Source organism: Leguminivora glycinivorella, chromosome 14 (assembly GCF_023078275.1).
Source record: "Leguminivora glycinivorella isolate SPB_JAAS2020 chromosome 14, LegGlyc_1.1, whole genome shotgun sequence".
NCBI lineage: Eukaryota > Metazoa > Arthropoda > Insecta > Lepidoptera > Tortricidae > Leguminivora > Leguminivora glycinivorella.
Window position 1 is genome coordinate 2809114 of NC_062984.1, and position 16408 is coordinate 2825521.

The 16408-nt window shown below is 39.3% G+C and overlaps 1 protein-coding gene across 1 annotated transcript in view; it reads right to left on the minus strand.

Annotated features, from left to right (window-relative positions):
* Nucleotides 1–2619, minus strand: part of LOC125233069 — an 81769-nt gene extending 79150 nt beyond the window's left edge. The window contains exon 1 of the mRNA XM_048138923.1: nucleotides 2232–2619. The gene's annotated coding sequence lies outside the window, so the exon portion shown is untranslated. The remainder of the gene's footprint in view (nucleotides 1–2231) is intronic.
* Between the last annotated feature and the right edge of the window lie 13789 nt (nucleotides 2620–16408).

Sequence of the window (16408 nt, forward strand, 5' to 3'; positions counted from 1 at the left end):
CTATTCTCCTCAACTGCCTCCAAACTACGATCAATGCTTCAAGACCTCAGCGACGCAAGCCTCGAGGTTGAACTTCAGATGAACATGTCGAAGACCAAGTTCAAGACAAGAGAAAGAAGTCGAAAGACGGACTGAAAACGCCTGGAGAAGCTATTGGTCCATAAAACATGTCATGAAAAGCGATTTGCCACTGTCATTTAAGCGAAAACTCATGGACATGGGACACCACGCTGCGCTCCAAAACAAAAATAGTCGACGTAGTTCGAAAAGCGGCAAAGCTGAAGTGGGACTGGGCCGGTCATGTCTGCCGAATGCCGAATGCGATTACCACAGAGTGGCATCCCAGGCCAAAACGGGGACCCGGCAGACCACGTATGCGATGGCGGAACAAGTTGGACTCCTTTATGAAAGAATGGCCGAGGACTGCACAAAACCGGGAGGAATGGAAAAAGCAGGGGCCAGCCTTTGCCCAGCAGTGGGACATCGCAGGCTCTTAATAATAATAAAACATAATGAGATGTTTGTTACACCATACTCTTGAACGTAGCCTACCGCTTGGCCAATACGTATCCAACAATCTCTGCATCAAGCGAGAGATTGTTGGATACGGTCGACCTAAGGTAGCAAAACTTATCGACGACTTCCATTTTATGTTTTATTCATAATTTTACAACAAATGTACTAGTAAACCCTCAGTACCGAAAAGTACCGAAGAACCGGGATTTCCCGGTTCTTTCCCAGTACCGGAAATCTCAGTCCCGGTTCTGGGACTGGTACCGGTTCTGCATTCCCTAGTTTGTATGGAGCGTTTGAAATTTTCGAATTTAACGCGAGCGAAGCCGCGGGCAAAAGCTAGTATTAATATATGTATAGTGTTAACCAATTAAAAGTAAACAACTTCATAGCAAGTGCAATTTTCCTAGTAAATACCAACGAGATAAGAACAGAATAGTTACCTACATGAGATGTTCCATGTCTAAAGAGTACATATCCTTCATGTGCAATAAATAAATATTGTAATATAGGATATTCTTACAGAGATTGACTTTTTTTTTTTAAATGGCCTCAGTCCCATTGGTGGGACTATTTTGCCAGTGTCAAGGTGATATAAGCTAATTGTTTTAGATTTAGGTACGGTAAGTACGACGTTGTTCGGTAGTTGGCACTTGTTAGCTAGATTTTACAAGGGCACGTGGACTATCGGCCGTCGATGACAAAAAAGGGGCTAAACGCGTTTCGAGATTAATTCTTCATCAGCTTCTCACTATAACATTAGTTTACTGCATAATAAGCTATCGGTATTGCACTTTAAACAACATTAATGAGCAAAATAAGGAGAAATTATTCACGACACGATACCGCTAATATGGTACCCGTACCGGAAGTCAGAGATTGACTTAGTCCCACTCCACGGTAAGACTTGTCATCGACAGATAATAGCCAATATTAGGCTACTTTCCTCCTAGTCAAATCAGCTTCTTTTTAAGAACTATCAAAACGATTTTGAACGAATCGAGTGACGTCACGGTCAACTGATTTACGTAATATATTTCTATCTGATTGAAATATAAATTGGAGTTAAAAATGACTTCTGTCCCTGTTTTTCTTATAATTATATCTGATGCTTTTTTTCGTGCATGGTAAGTATACATTATTTTATTCTAAGTACAGTCAAGTTGCCCATTTTATAGAATTTCAGTTAGAAAAGTATGTAAAGGACCTTATTACACTTGAGCGTAAAGCCCCTTTAGATTAGGAAAGCCACAAATTATGTGTGTCATTCGTAATGGCACTTACGTGGCTCGGATCCCGCAATACCGACTTTACCTATATTTATACAATTTATACATACGTTTTAATTTAAATTTAGAACATGACTGGGTGTCTGGAAGCTGACGCAGTTTAACGATAAGTCTGAACCGTTTTTATTGCATTGTACCTACCTTTGCTATTTCAAAGAAAATAGTGTTTATCTTTATAGGTTAGGACTTTGTATGTTATTATCCTAACACACTTTGTTATTTTACATTGCACTCATAATTTGTAACTCATTTGCAACGAAGGATAACCCGCGTAAACACGATTACACTCGTAGATGTATAAATCACGGACTCATTGAACATAGATTACACTTATCGCCGCCAAAACATAAACATATCGACACATTGCCAACTTCACTACGGTCGCAACAAAGAGCTTCATTCATAAACTATTTATAAAAGTAAAGTTACCTTTAGAACTGGATCGCGTCACTGATGGTACGGTACAGTTCGCACAAAACACAAATCACAAACACGTGCGTCGTGGAAGGCAAACGGTTCACATCTGTTTCACGTCGTTCATGACCCGCGAGCGCCGCGAGCGCGCCTCGCACCGCCTCGCCGCATTTTCAACACAATTTCACTATTTCCACTAGAAAACTAAATAAAACCCAAAAATAATATACACGTTCGCTCCTCTGGGAGACGGGACCACGAATGCTGTTGCTGTTATCACTCACAGATAAAGCTTGTTTACTTGGCAATATCACTTGAATACCTAATTGTAGCTGTAAAACTTTATTACAATGGAAATTTACATGTTTTAATATGTTGTGAAAGGCGTTTGAACGTTGCGAGAATTTCAGGGGAACTGCTGAAAATCTTTCGGTTTATTTGTGACTTTGACAGTTGGCAGGGTGATTCGAGGTTGTACATCTGACTCCGAACTCCGAGGTTACTGGTAAGATAAATTTAACCGTCATTTCGACGAGGGTTCCGTCAGATTTTTTTCAAAAATTTTCCAAGGATTTCTTATTTCCAACAAGAAGCATAACTTTCTTTTCCATCTAATTTATTTTGAGCTGGCCCTTTGACAAATCAACGGCATTACTTCAATATTTTAGTTTATGGACAAATATTTTTTTTTAAAGCTGAAAGAATGTTAAGTACCTAAGAGAAATGTATGGGGCTCAATACATTCCACAACCTCTTTCCGAACAGACTCTAACAAAAAATAGGGAATACATATGCATAAGAACATAATTATGTACATGCAAATGCATCTTTGTTACATTTGCAAGTCTCCTTTATGCGTTGAACTGCTGATTTAAATCTGATCGTAAAGTTGCCGTCAATAGAACTTGTGAACAATGTAAACAAACCTTGTAGTTAAAATGTTTTTTCACCACACCAACTGTTAAAGGCTTACTTTGCTATTCGAAAACAGATAGCAAAATTGCATTTTATCCACAAGAGTGCAAAGTAATTTCATACAAATTTTAACTTGATGTCTTAAGCAGGCTGGTAGAATTTACCTACAAATGATGATTTTGAATCATAAATAATGAATAAATTGATGGATTTGATTTTATTTGATGTTTTATACTTAGTATTTTGTTCGTGTTGGTGTGGTGAAAAAATTTGTGTTTCACTCGGTGGCAAAGTTTGTTTAACTTTCGTGCCGTGAAACCCTCGCAACGCTCAAGATTCCATTTTTGAACCACTCGCTACGCTCGCGGTTCAATATTGGAATCTTTCGCTTGCTCGGGTATCAATATTGGCACGTGCGGTTAAACAACAACTTTGCCCCCTTGTAAAACAAATAACTATTAATTTCCATTCTAACTCATCAGATACTGGCTAAATCCGTGTTATTTAATCAATTCATATCACATTATGATCCTCAACCTTTAAAATAATAAAATTGTGCTAAAATATTGATATTTTATATAATGGTTTGTTTACATTGTTGACAATTTCTATTGACAGCGATTTTAGCGAAATCATCTCTGGACACTTTCTATAAAATTTGACACATCCACCCGTCCCGTTCTAACACATCATCATCCTTTATACTGTCACCATCTAATTTGATAAAGGCAGACTACCCTCTCACGCTTTCATCTTCGCCAGAAAGCAGAAAGTAGCACAGCTATTGAGCATATAAGTGATATAAGCATCTCTTAACTACATATCGACAAAGTGGGACTGTCTGTAACCCCGAAAACACTTACATATAAATGAAACACGTGTATTATTTTGTGTTTATTTTGGGTTACGTAACACTAATGTAAATTTCAGTAGATTTGGGAAAAATTGTCTATGACGGACCGATGACATCAGTTGTTTCCACGACATGAAACAGAACCCTAAAAATCTCAGATTTTATAACTTCAAATGCAGCTTAATCTCTCCAAACAACTGCTATCTATCCAGTCGCGTCTAGTTCCGAGCGACTACCCTGAGTGTCTGACATTTTGTAATAAGTTACTATTTAGATATACACGGTCAATCGAATCTTGGGACTCAAAAATGGCGCGAAATTCAAATTTTCCATGAAAATTAGCCCTTGCCCTAAATTTTCAATCAACTTTTAAGTGTTACTTCTCGTCGATGATTTCGCCAACGCCAAGGTTTGGGACGGCACGCGTTCTATGAAGACAAATGGCCGGTGAGGCCTATATTTTTAAATTTGCCGCCATTTTTTGTGCCAAGATTTGGTTGACCATCTATGGCGTCTATAGCGTAAACTCAGCTTTGAAACAAAAAAACTAATTCGATTCATCCCTTCGGAACCTACGACGCCACAGACAGACACACACAAACGGACAGACACGATTTATAACACCCCGTCATTATTACGTTAGGGGGTGAGGTTAAAAACCCATGGTACAGGTTCACCTAGCTGATATGTAAAGCCGCATTTATTCGTCGTCGCGACTGGCTGATGACGGGGCGATAGCCGCGTGACGTCATCGGCGCCTACGCAATATCCGTTACTAAAACTGAAATCAATTTCAGTTTTGCAGCCAAAATGGCGTCTTCGAGCCGTGTAGGCTCAGCAGGGTTAGCACATGATTTAGCAAGAGTATGTCGCCCCGAGATAGACTACCCGTCCTTATGTCATTAGTATAATTTAATATAGAAGAAGACGTGTCATCTATCTTTTTTTTTATGGGATAGGAGGCAAACGAGCAGACAGGTCGCCTGATGGTAAGCGATAACCGCCGCCCATGGACACCCGAAACACCAGAGGTGTTGGAGGTGCGTTGCCGGCCTTTAAGATGGGTGTACGCTCTTCTCTTGAAGATTTGAATCTCGCGGCGACATACTCTCGAGGCAATCATATGCTAGGCCTACAGTTAGCGCAAGTATACAGCTCGCTTTCTGTTTATAGACGAAGTAGCTTTTGCCCGCGGCTTCGCCCGCGTTAGAAAGAGACAAACAGTAGCTTATGTCACTCTCCATCCCTTCCACTATTTCCGCTTAAAAAATCACGTCAATTCGTCGCTCCGTATTGCCGTGAAAGACGGGCAAACACACTTTCCAATTTATAATATTAGTATGGATATATGGATAAATCCAAAACAATTCCAAAGCCAAAAGAACTATTGTTTATACCAATTGACATGTCTCTGACGAGCTAATTGAGCAATAATGCGTTGTTGTTATTTAATCATGCACTTGCTGCATACGATTGCATGACTCAACAAACAGAAGTAGGTACTTAGTCATTTTGTACCTAAACATTATAGGATTGGGCAGGTATTGACACTCTAGCTGATATTATTGTTGACGATTTAAAAGTTTTTTTTTTTTTTTAACAATAAAGACAATGTACCTCCTAGTGAGTATTATATTCTTTGCAATGTACACAAGCATATCATTAAAGTTTCGCCAAACTGTAAAACAGTTTGTTGGCGATGCGCTCCGCTTTCAGCCTATTTGAATCAGAAAGTGTGTGTGTCCGTTTGTTTGTCCGTCTTTCACGGCCAAACGGAGCGACGAACTGACGTGATTATTTAAGTGGAGATAGTTGAAGGAATGGAGAGCGACATAGGCCACTTTTTGTCTCTTTCTAAGGCGTTCAAAGCTGTGGGCAAAAGCTAGTAAAGAATATTTTGAGTACCGACTATTGGCTATGAACAGTGTGTGTGCAAGCACGCAGATAATGGAGAGTCCAAGAGGTTCGCCAAGTGGGAAAAAAACGCGAGCGAAGCAAGCGCGACAATTTTGCATATTAATAACACAGTATGGATTATCAAATTACATAATTTGGGGATATGTAATTTAATAATCCATACTAATATTATAAATGGCAAAGTGTGTATGTCTGTTTGTTTGTCCGTCCTTCACGGCAAAACGGAGCGACGAATTGTCGTGATTTTTGAAGTGGAGATAGTTGAAGAGATGGAGAGTGACATAGGCTACTTTTGGTCTATTTCTAATGCGAGCGAAGCCGCGGGCAAAAGCTAGTATATTATACAGAGAAAGGACAAGTTGGAAGAGTTTTCTGTCAGCGTCGCATAGGGTTTGATGACTCGGTCCAGTCCTAACGCCGTGTCTTGCGTGGGCGACGGTCGCGCGACCGTCGCCGTCGCGTCTCATACTTCCATATCGATAAGGTTTGATTTCGTATGCGTCGCATCGCCGTCGCGCGACCATCGCGCGACCGTCGCCCACGCAAGCCACGGCGTAAGTCCTAATGTGTAATTTTTGGTTCTTGTACGAGTATGTAACCGACTGCGGGCGCTTGTCATTATTAAATATTACCTACGCAGTCAAATTGTGGAATTCCTTGCCTTTATCTCTTCGACAGTGTCAGTTGGTCGCGTCGATGAAGGCTGATCTAAAAAAGCTTTAGTTCTCTGATGAAAACTGAGGTATTGGAGGAGAGGTTAAGGGATTGAGGTTATTCGTATATATTGCATGTTAGTGTAAGTTATAATTTATTATTACCTAGAATCCGTTTTCTGCGCGCTTTGTACTGTATGCCTACCATCTCCCATTCTCCTTCAATTGTTCAAAGGTTAACTGGAAGAGATCCCTTAACGGGATAAGTTCTCCTCTGTAATAGTGATAAGCTCTTTTTTGGGTTGTATTATTTTCTGGTACAATAAAGTGTTTTACAACTACTACTACTACTAAAAACTCATGAAAACTACAGATATTATTTTGTCTGAGTACCCATAACTAGAGATGGGTAGTGAGTAAATACTCAAGAGTAAATATCGAGTAAATACTCAGTATTTACTCAAAATACCCGTATTTACTCGTTTTTACTCAAATTGGTGGGTATAAACTATTTCGCGTGCTGAAATGGAAATACAAATTAGAAATATTGGTGTATTTTGTTATCGGCTACTAAGTTAAGTAATCAAATTTATATGAATTTTATTTTAAAGACGTGCTCTCCATACATGTAACTATTTTTCACAAAAATAAAATTCAGAAATTACAAGTGTGTTATACATCATCTGATAGGTCTTTAAAAATTAATTGAATGTTTCTAAAAAAAGTTTTTTAATAATATGAACAGTTTTGGAATAAAACGATAATTAAGGCCGAAATAATGTTTATACCTTTATAACTTTCGAATTCTTAGCAACTATCCTTACAGGTAACCCTAATACAATAGTGCCTATTCATAGTTATTTACATAATTATATCAACAAAACCTTATATAACGATTACATAAAATTATAACATATAACATTTAAACACACTTTTACAAATTCGGACATTGGACAACTAAACAAGTCAGTCTGATCAGCCACTAAATTCAGTGTACGGACGGTGCGACTGAGAGGCGCCTTACGAAGCAGGTTGGTTCTACCGATCGGTTCCACCAGCAGCTGCGGCCGCCGCCTCCGCTCCACGTAGCCATTGGGCACGTACAGATTCATCTGCTGTAAGATCCCCGGGTTGTGAATACTGCCGCGAAGGATCTTCACCACGTAGCATGCGAGTGACAGATCCCTCCGAGTTTCTAATTTGTTATAGCCCACCATACCTATAACGAACAACAAAATATCCAGAAACCGTCAAATCAGGGACCGGACAACCCCTTCCGCGCTACAAGCCTTTCATTGGGAATCCCTAACGTAAGGACGACCCAATCGAGAGACTCTCCCTTTCGAACTGCAAGCCCATTCATTTGACTAGCCCTTACAAAAAACTAAGCAAAACAATAAAGCTAGCCCTGTGCATTGGCTTAGCGCTATCCGATACGGCTTGCAATCCTTTAATAAGGGTTACCCTTATTTTAAGCGCTATTTATAAGGCTTTCCCTTTTGTTAAAGCGTAGTCGAGCCTTGCGTAAAAGAGACAGGATTATGAATCTAAGCTATTGTAAGAACAGGAAGGAAAATGCGCTGTTGCCATTCCGCACTATGCGCCCCATTTTTAATTTTGCAACGAAACATGTTTTCGTTGGATAAAAGTATAGAACACGGCTAGAAATTATTTTTAATGAACTGGGAGACAAGGGACTGATGGATCGCCTGATGGTAAATGATCATCGTCGCCCATAGATCAGTATGTATGTTCGTACGTATGAATGTATGTAGGTATGTATGAATGTATGTAGGTATGTATGTATGAATATAATTATGTATGTATGAATATAATTATGTAAATATGTATATACGCATGTAAATATACAGTGTTGGCCGAAAATCAATACAATTAACCATTAACATTACACATTGAAAACGTTAATTGCCAACATAAAAACAAGCCGTTTTCGTCATCCAACTCACCTTGATGAGTTAATTGGGTGAGCAGTAACCAAGGTAGAGCTGATGCTGAACCCTGGCTTTTCCCAGCTAGGGGAGTGCGGGTTTGGAGTAACATAGGCAAGCGCTGTTTTCGTCATCGGACTTGTCTTGATGAGTACTTGAGTGAGCAGTAACCAAGGTAGAGCTGATGCTGAACTCTGGCTATTCCTAGGGGAACTCGGGTTTCGTGCAACATAGGCAAACGCTGTTTTCGTCATCGGACTTGTCTTGATGAGTACTTGAGTGAGCAGTAACCAAGGTAGAGCTGATGCTGAACCCTGGCTTTTCCCAGGGGAACGCGGGTTTGGTGTAACATAGGCAAGCGTGGTTTTCGTCATCGGACTTGTTTTGATGAGTACTTTAGTGAGCAGTAACCAGGGTACAGCTGATGCTGTACCCTGGCTATTCCTAAGGGAACTCCGGTTTCGTGCAACATAGGCAAACGCTGTTTTCGTCATCGGACTTGTCTTGATGAGTACTTGATTGACCAGTAACCAAGGTAGAGCTGATGATGAACCCTGGCTTTTCCCAGGGGAACGCGGGTTTGGAGTAACATAGGCAAGCGCTGTTTTCTTCATCGGACTTGTATTGATGAGTACTTGAGTGAGCAGTAACCAAGGTAGAGCTGATGCTGAACCCTGGCTATTCCTAAGGGAACTCGGGTTTCGTGCAACATAGGCAAACGCTGTTTTCTTCATCAGACTTGTATTGATGAGTACTTTAGTGAGCAGTAACCAAGGTAGAGCTGATGCTGAACCCTGGCTATTCCTAGGAGAACTCGGGTTTCGTGCAACATAGGCAAACGCTGTTTTCGTCATCGGACTTGTCTTGATGAGTACTTGAGTGAGCAGTAACCAAGGTAGAGCTGATGCTGAACCCTGGCTATTCCTAAGGGAACTCGGGTTTCGTGCAACATAGGCAAACGCTGTTTTCGTCATCGGACTTGTCTTGGTGAGTACTTGAGTGACCAGTAACCAAGGTAGAGCTGATGCTGAACCCTGGCTTTTCCCAGGGGAACGCGGGTTTGGAGTAACATAGGCAAGCGCTGTTTTCTTCATCGGACTTGTATTGATGAGTACTTGAGTGAGCAGTAACCAAGGTAGAGCTGATGCTGAACCCTGGCTATTCCTAAGGGAACTCAGGTTTCGTGCAACATAGGCAAACGCTGTTTTCGTCATCGGACTTGTCTTGATGAGTACTTAAGTGAGCAGTAACCAGAGCTGATGCTGAACCCTGGCTATTCCTAAGGGAACTCGGGTTTCGTGCAACATAGGCAAACGCTGTTTTCTTCATCAGATTTGTATTGATGAGTACTTGAGTGAGCAGTAACCAAGGTAGAGCTGATGCTGAACCCTGGCTATTCCTAGGGGAACTCGGGTTTCGTGCAACATAGGCAAACGCTGTTTTCGTCATCGGACTTGTCTTGATGAGTACTTGAGTGAGCAGTAACCAAGGTAGAGCTGATGCTGAACCCTGGCTATTCCTAAGGGAACTCGGGTTTCGTGCAACATAGGTAAACGCTGTTTTTGTCATCGGACTTGTCTTGATGAGTACTGGTAAAGTTGATATTGAACTCTGGCTGTACCTAGGGGAACTTAGGTTTGGTGCAACATAGACAAACCCGGTTTTCGTTATAGGCCCTGCCTTTATGAGGACTTGGGTGCGCAGTACCCAAGCCAGTGCTGTAGCTCAGACCTTGTGGTACCTGGGGGAACTCAGGTTCGGTGCAATATAAATAAACGCTGTTTTCTGTTCATAGTATTATTTCGTGTAAAATATCTTAGACTCGTCTTTATGACTGGTACTTGGTTGAGTTGAGTAGTAGCATAGAATCTGTTAAACTATTTCTGTTGATTGTTGTGAATTCTATGAAGATCGTTTGAAACAGAAATACTTTTCTGGTGGCAATCAAGCATACAGCCCGTCTGATAGTAAATAGTTACCGCAGTCTATGGACGCTTGGAACTCCAGTATTCTCTTTATTCCCTGAGTTACTATTAGTGAAATCGACTGTACTTAATTTTGATATTCAAATGGATATACATAGTACATAGTGTACATACGTATTTTTTAGACATAAATAAAGTGTTTTATGTATGGCAAATTAATAAATTTGTTGTAACTACTTCTGGTAGGATTTTTGTTCAGTTAATATTATGTTTTATGCCTAACTTGACATTACATGAAATATTTCTATATTATAATGCACCGAAACCAGAGTTGCCCTAGATACCGCCAGGGCTCAGCTACAGCGCTGTCTTGGCTATTGCGCACCCAAGTCCTCGTCAAGACAAGTCCGATGACGCAAACAGAGTTTGCCTATGTTACACCAAACCCGAGTTCCCCTAGGTACAGCCAGGTTTCAGTTCAGGCATCAGCTCTATCTCGGGTACAGGTCACCCAAATACTCATTAAGACAAGTCCAATGACGAAAACAGCGTTTGCCTGTGTTACACTAAACCCGAGTTCCCCTAGGTGCAAACAGAGTTCAGCATCAGCTACACTTCGGGTACTGCTTGCTCGAGTACTCATCAAGACAAGTCCGATGACGGAAACAGCGTTTGCCTGTGTTACACTAAACCCGAGTTCCCCTAGGTGCAGCCAGGGTTCAGCATCAGCTGGACTTTGGGTATTGCTCACTCGAGTTCTCATCAAGACAAGTCCGATGACGAAAACAGCGTTTGCCTGTGTTACACTCAACCCGAGTTCCCTAGGTGCAGCCAGGGTTCAGCATCAACTGGACTTCGGGTACTGCTCACTCGAGTACTCATCAAGACAAGTCCGATGACGAAAACAGCGTTTGCCTGTGTTACACTAAACCCGAGTTCCCATAGGTGCAGCCAGGGTTCAGCATCAGCTGGACTTTGGGTACTGCTCACTCGAGTACTCATCAAGACAAGTCCGATGACGAAAACAGCGTTTGCCTGTGTTACACTAAACCCGAGTTCCCCTAGGTGCAGCCAGGGTTCAGCATCAGCTGGACTTTGGGTATTGCTCACTCGAGTACTCATCAAGACAAGTCCGATGACGAAAACAGCGTTTGCCTGTGTTACACTAAACCCGAGTTCCAATAGGTGCAGCCAGGGTTCAGCATCAGCTGGACTTCGGGTACTGCTCACTCGAGTACTCATCAAGACAAGTCCGATGACGAAAACAGCGTTTGCCTGTGTTACACTAAACCGGAGTTCCCCTAGATGCAGCCAGGGTTCAGCATCAGCTGGACTTCGGGTACTCAAAAAATCAAAAAAAAAAAAAAAAAAATCAAAATAATTTATTCAGCAAATAGGCCACAGGGGCACTTTTACACGTCACATGTACATAGGTATTTAAAAAAAATATTTAAAATTGAGTTGAAATTACAATTGATACTATTATATACTAATTCTAAGTTCTAACTAAAGTTAACTCTATACAATTAATTAGAGATGTAGAAGGTCTCTAAATGTCGAATTACAACCAAGAACTACACTAAATTTTAATATAAAAAGTACAAATACAAAAAAAAAAAAAGTCTAAAATTACTTTAGAGGTGCAAATGACTCTAAATGTCACAACTAAAAATAAAATGTATATCTACTTAATCTACTGCTTACTCGAGTACTCATCAAGGCAAGTCCGATGACGAAAACAGCGTTTGCCTGTGTTACACTAAACCCGAGTTCCCCTAGGACAGCCAGGGTTCAGCATCAGCTGGACTTCGGGTACTGCTCACTCGAGTACTCATCAAGACAAGTCCGATGACGAAAACAGCGTTTGCCTGTGTTACACTAAACCCGAGTTCCCCTAGGTACAGCCAGGGTTCAGCATCAGCTGGACTTCGGGTACTGCTTACTCAAGTACTCATCAAGACAAGTCCGATGACGAAAACAGCGTTTGCCTGTATTACACTAAACCCGAGTTCCCCTAGGTGCAGCCAGGGTTCAGCATCAGCTAGACTTCGGGTACTCATCAAGACAAGTCCGATAAAAAAAACCGGCCAAGAGCGTGTCGGGCCACGCTCAGTGTAGGGTTCCGAAGTTTTCGATATTTTTCTCAAAAACTACTGAACCTATCAAGTTCAAAACAATTTTCCTAGAAAGTCTTTACAAAGTTCTACTTTTGTGATTTTTTCATATTTTTTAAACTTGTGGTTCAAAAGTTAGAGGGGGGGGGACGCACTTTTTTTTCCTTTAGGAGCGATTATTTCCGAAAATATTAATATTATCAAAAAGCAATCTTAGTAAACTAATTCATTCTTAAATACCTATCCAACAATATATCACACGTTGGGGTTGGAATGAAAAATATTATCAGCCCCCACTTCACATGTAGGGGGGGTACCCTAATAAAACATTTTTTCCATGTTTCATTTTTGCACTCTGTTGTCGTGAGTGATATACATATTGGGACCAAATTTCAGCTTTCTAGTGCTAACGGTTACTGAAATTATCCGCGGACGGACGGACGGACGGACAGACAGACATGGCGAAACTATAAGGGTTCCTAGTTGACTACGGAACCAGGGGCGGCTCACTCCGCGATCCTTTCACCGCGCTACAAGTAGATGCCGACGGCCGCAAGTTCGCGGCCCATTCACTGGCGATGACCTTTGCGCGGCGCAATAGAATTCAATGTCGTCTGCACGCGTGCGGTCCGTTTGTTAATGTAGGTAAGAATTTAGAATGGCGGCGTTTTGTGAACATCAAAGGAGTGAGCCTTCTGTACTTGTACTATTATATATTCTGTGTACGGAACCCTAAAAAGCAGCGTTTGCCTGTGTTACACCTGAGCAAAGCAGGAGCCTATCATAATAACTATAAGTATTTGGTATTGAAAATTGAACCTTATTTTATCTACAGCCGTTTCCATCAAACAGAAACGCGCAAATATCACACACAGTGCCGCCGTAGGTAACGATCGTATGTTATTTCGTTCGGAGTAATGTGTGTTTTATGAGCGAGGTACAGGATTTAAACTCGCACGATATGCTATAAGGGAGAGCAAATAAAACCCAATATAAGGCTTACCCTTATGGCGTTAGGCTGAGCCGATGATAAGGGTTTTGAAAGGGTATTGGGCTATTTTAGGTAAGCGCTTTCGTTAGGGCTTTAAAAGCAAAATGAAAGGGTATCGCGTCAAAAGGGTAGGGTAAGTTAAGCCTAACGAAATACCCATACAAAACCCCGTATAAGGGATAGCGGGCCGGTCCCTGCGTCAAATTATTGCCCATATAATACAAAACACAAAACTAGTACTTTAAACGTCACCAGCTGAGCCATTTTTGAGTTTTCTTTAGAAAACCCTTAATAAAAGGTCGTAAGTGCCACATTAACAATCACTTCCGAACGTCATGCCGTTATCTAGAACATCAATTTAATTTAAGTCTCATACTTTTACTGTAAATACATGCTTTTTTAAAACAAAACTGCTAACTAAGCATTATCACTATTTTTTTCTCACAATGATTACCTCTTTTTCGACAAACTAAGACTCCCATAAGCTTCTAATAATATAAATCTCATATAAAAATGTCCACACAGTTAAAATAAACACGATTAAGTACTTAAATCTCATTTTTTAAATTATTTTTAGGTAACAATTTCTACTCACCCAAATGAGTAAATACGAATATTTACTCGGTGCTTTGAGTAAATTACGGGTAAATACTCACCCCCTTATTCATAAACGTTCACTAAAGTTATCAAGCCGATAAAGTTCGTTTGTCCCTTTCTATCACACCAATACGTCGGAAAGGGACAAATGAACTTTATCGGCTTGATAACTTTAGTGAACGTTTATGAATAAGGGGGTCAGTATTTACTCACCCCTACCCATCTCTACCCATAACACAAGCCTTCTTGAGCTTACCGTGGTCCACAGCCAATCTGTGTAAGAATGTCCTATAATATTTATTTATTTATTTATTTATATCATTTTTATTGTTCATCCGAATGTCCGTTTTGTGCGATCCGTTGTAGGCGACTGTGCGTGCATTAGCTAAATACAAATAGCATCAAGTTTACGATATTAGATAGAATTGGGTCACTGTGACAAACCACTTGATTCCTGTATATATATAGTGTATATCTATACAATCAATGCTTTAGATTTGTTGACCATTGGATTAGGTTACTTATCTAATCTAGTATCAACAAAGAGACAATGTTACTGACTTTTTTTTTAATCCAATCTCTACCTACTAACACTCCTTTTTTATTTAATTTGTAAGCCGAATAAATCTCAATACATACATTTTATTTATTACTTACTTACAACCACTACAAGTATGTTAATACAGTAGACATAATTATAGTACCTATAATAGAACAATAGAGAACTTGACTGTACTTAAAATAAAATATTTTATACCATGCACGAAATAAAGCATCAGATAATTATAAGAACAACAAGGATAAAAGTTATTTTTAAATCCAATTTCTATTTAATAAGTCAGTCAGTTTTAGTTTAGTTACAGTTTTATTTATAAGTTCATAGTTAAGTTTTTTTTTGTATAGTAAAATTTCTGTATTTATTTTCATGAGATTCTATAACCATTTTTATTTGTGTGTCAATAAATATTGTCCTATAAGTCAGGTCAGGTAGAAATATATAAAGTAACTGAGTTGACCGTGACGTCACTCAATACGATTTCATATTAATTCCATATTAGCAAGACGTTGGAATTCGTTTTGACAGTTCTTAAAAAGAAGCTGATTTGACTAGGATGCAAGTAGCCTATATGAACAGTGATGGAATGTTATCGAAAATCCTATAAAACAAGTATTTACACTAAAAAGTAAACTATGGTTTGCGGTAGATTAGGCAACCGATTCTGATTCAAATAATTGTCACAGTTATTTTATGTTTTGTTAAGTACTACTTATTCTTCAAGGTAGTCTCTAGTTTCAAACTTTTCAAGTTGGTGTAGGTTCTTTTTAGAATTTTATTCTTGGTGTAAGTACAATCATTTTTGGTGTTTCCTGATTTTGAATAAAAAAACTTTGTTTTATACGGTTAACATTTATTTATTGTTCTGTAATTGATTACAAATTTCACCAAAACAGGTCAACATCAAAAGTTACATTTTATATTGATGTTGAAATATTTTTTTTTTTACTAAACAAGTTTCCATACATTACAATTTCTACTTGTGCAGTTCAGTACTTATTATTTTATTTACACATTATTTATTGTGCAAATGATTTTTATACAATGTATTCTTATAAATGTACCTACGTATATTATACATTTACAGATTGTAACCATTTCTAAGGTATTATGACGTAAATATCGGACGTATTAATCAGTATTTATGTATGTTTATGAATAGATGTATGTATGTAGGTACCTATCAGTGGCGGCTGGTGAAAATTTCTGCTAGGCAACACTGAGCAAAAAGAAACCTACCTTTACATTAGGTACTTTACTAGTAATCAATTTTAGGCAAGCCGGTGGGAATCGGCTTGTATGGACCAGCCTCTGCTGGTACCTATATATTATGTACAATATCATGGCAATATAATTACTTAATATTTAAAATGGCTAAAACTAATCAAAGGCTACCTAGAGCCTGTCAAAAAAGAGTAGTAATTAAAAAGTACATAATACGCGTGAGAAAACGGGAATTTCTACTCTTTTTTTGCTGACTGCAGGTAATATGTAAGTAATTATATGAAATAATGTAACTCATTTAAATATTAGTTTAGGTTATGACAATCAGCTAATAAGTGATATATTAGTATAATTGTCTACCAAGATTTAATCAACGAAAAATACGTACTAAGCAAACAAATTTCACAGCCATACATATTTTTACTACTTTAAAAGTACTTATTGATAATGTAACAGATGTGATAGTTAAAAACTGTATATAACTAGGTAATAATTATT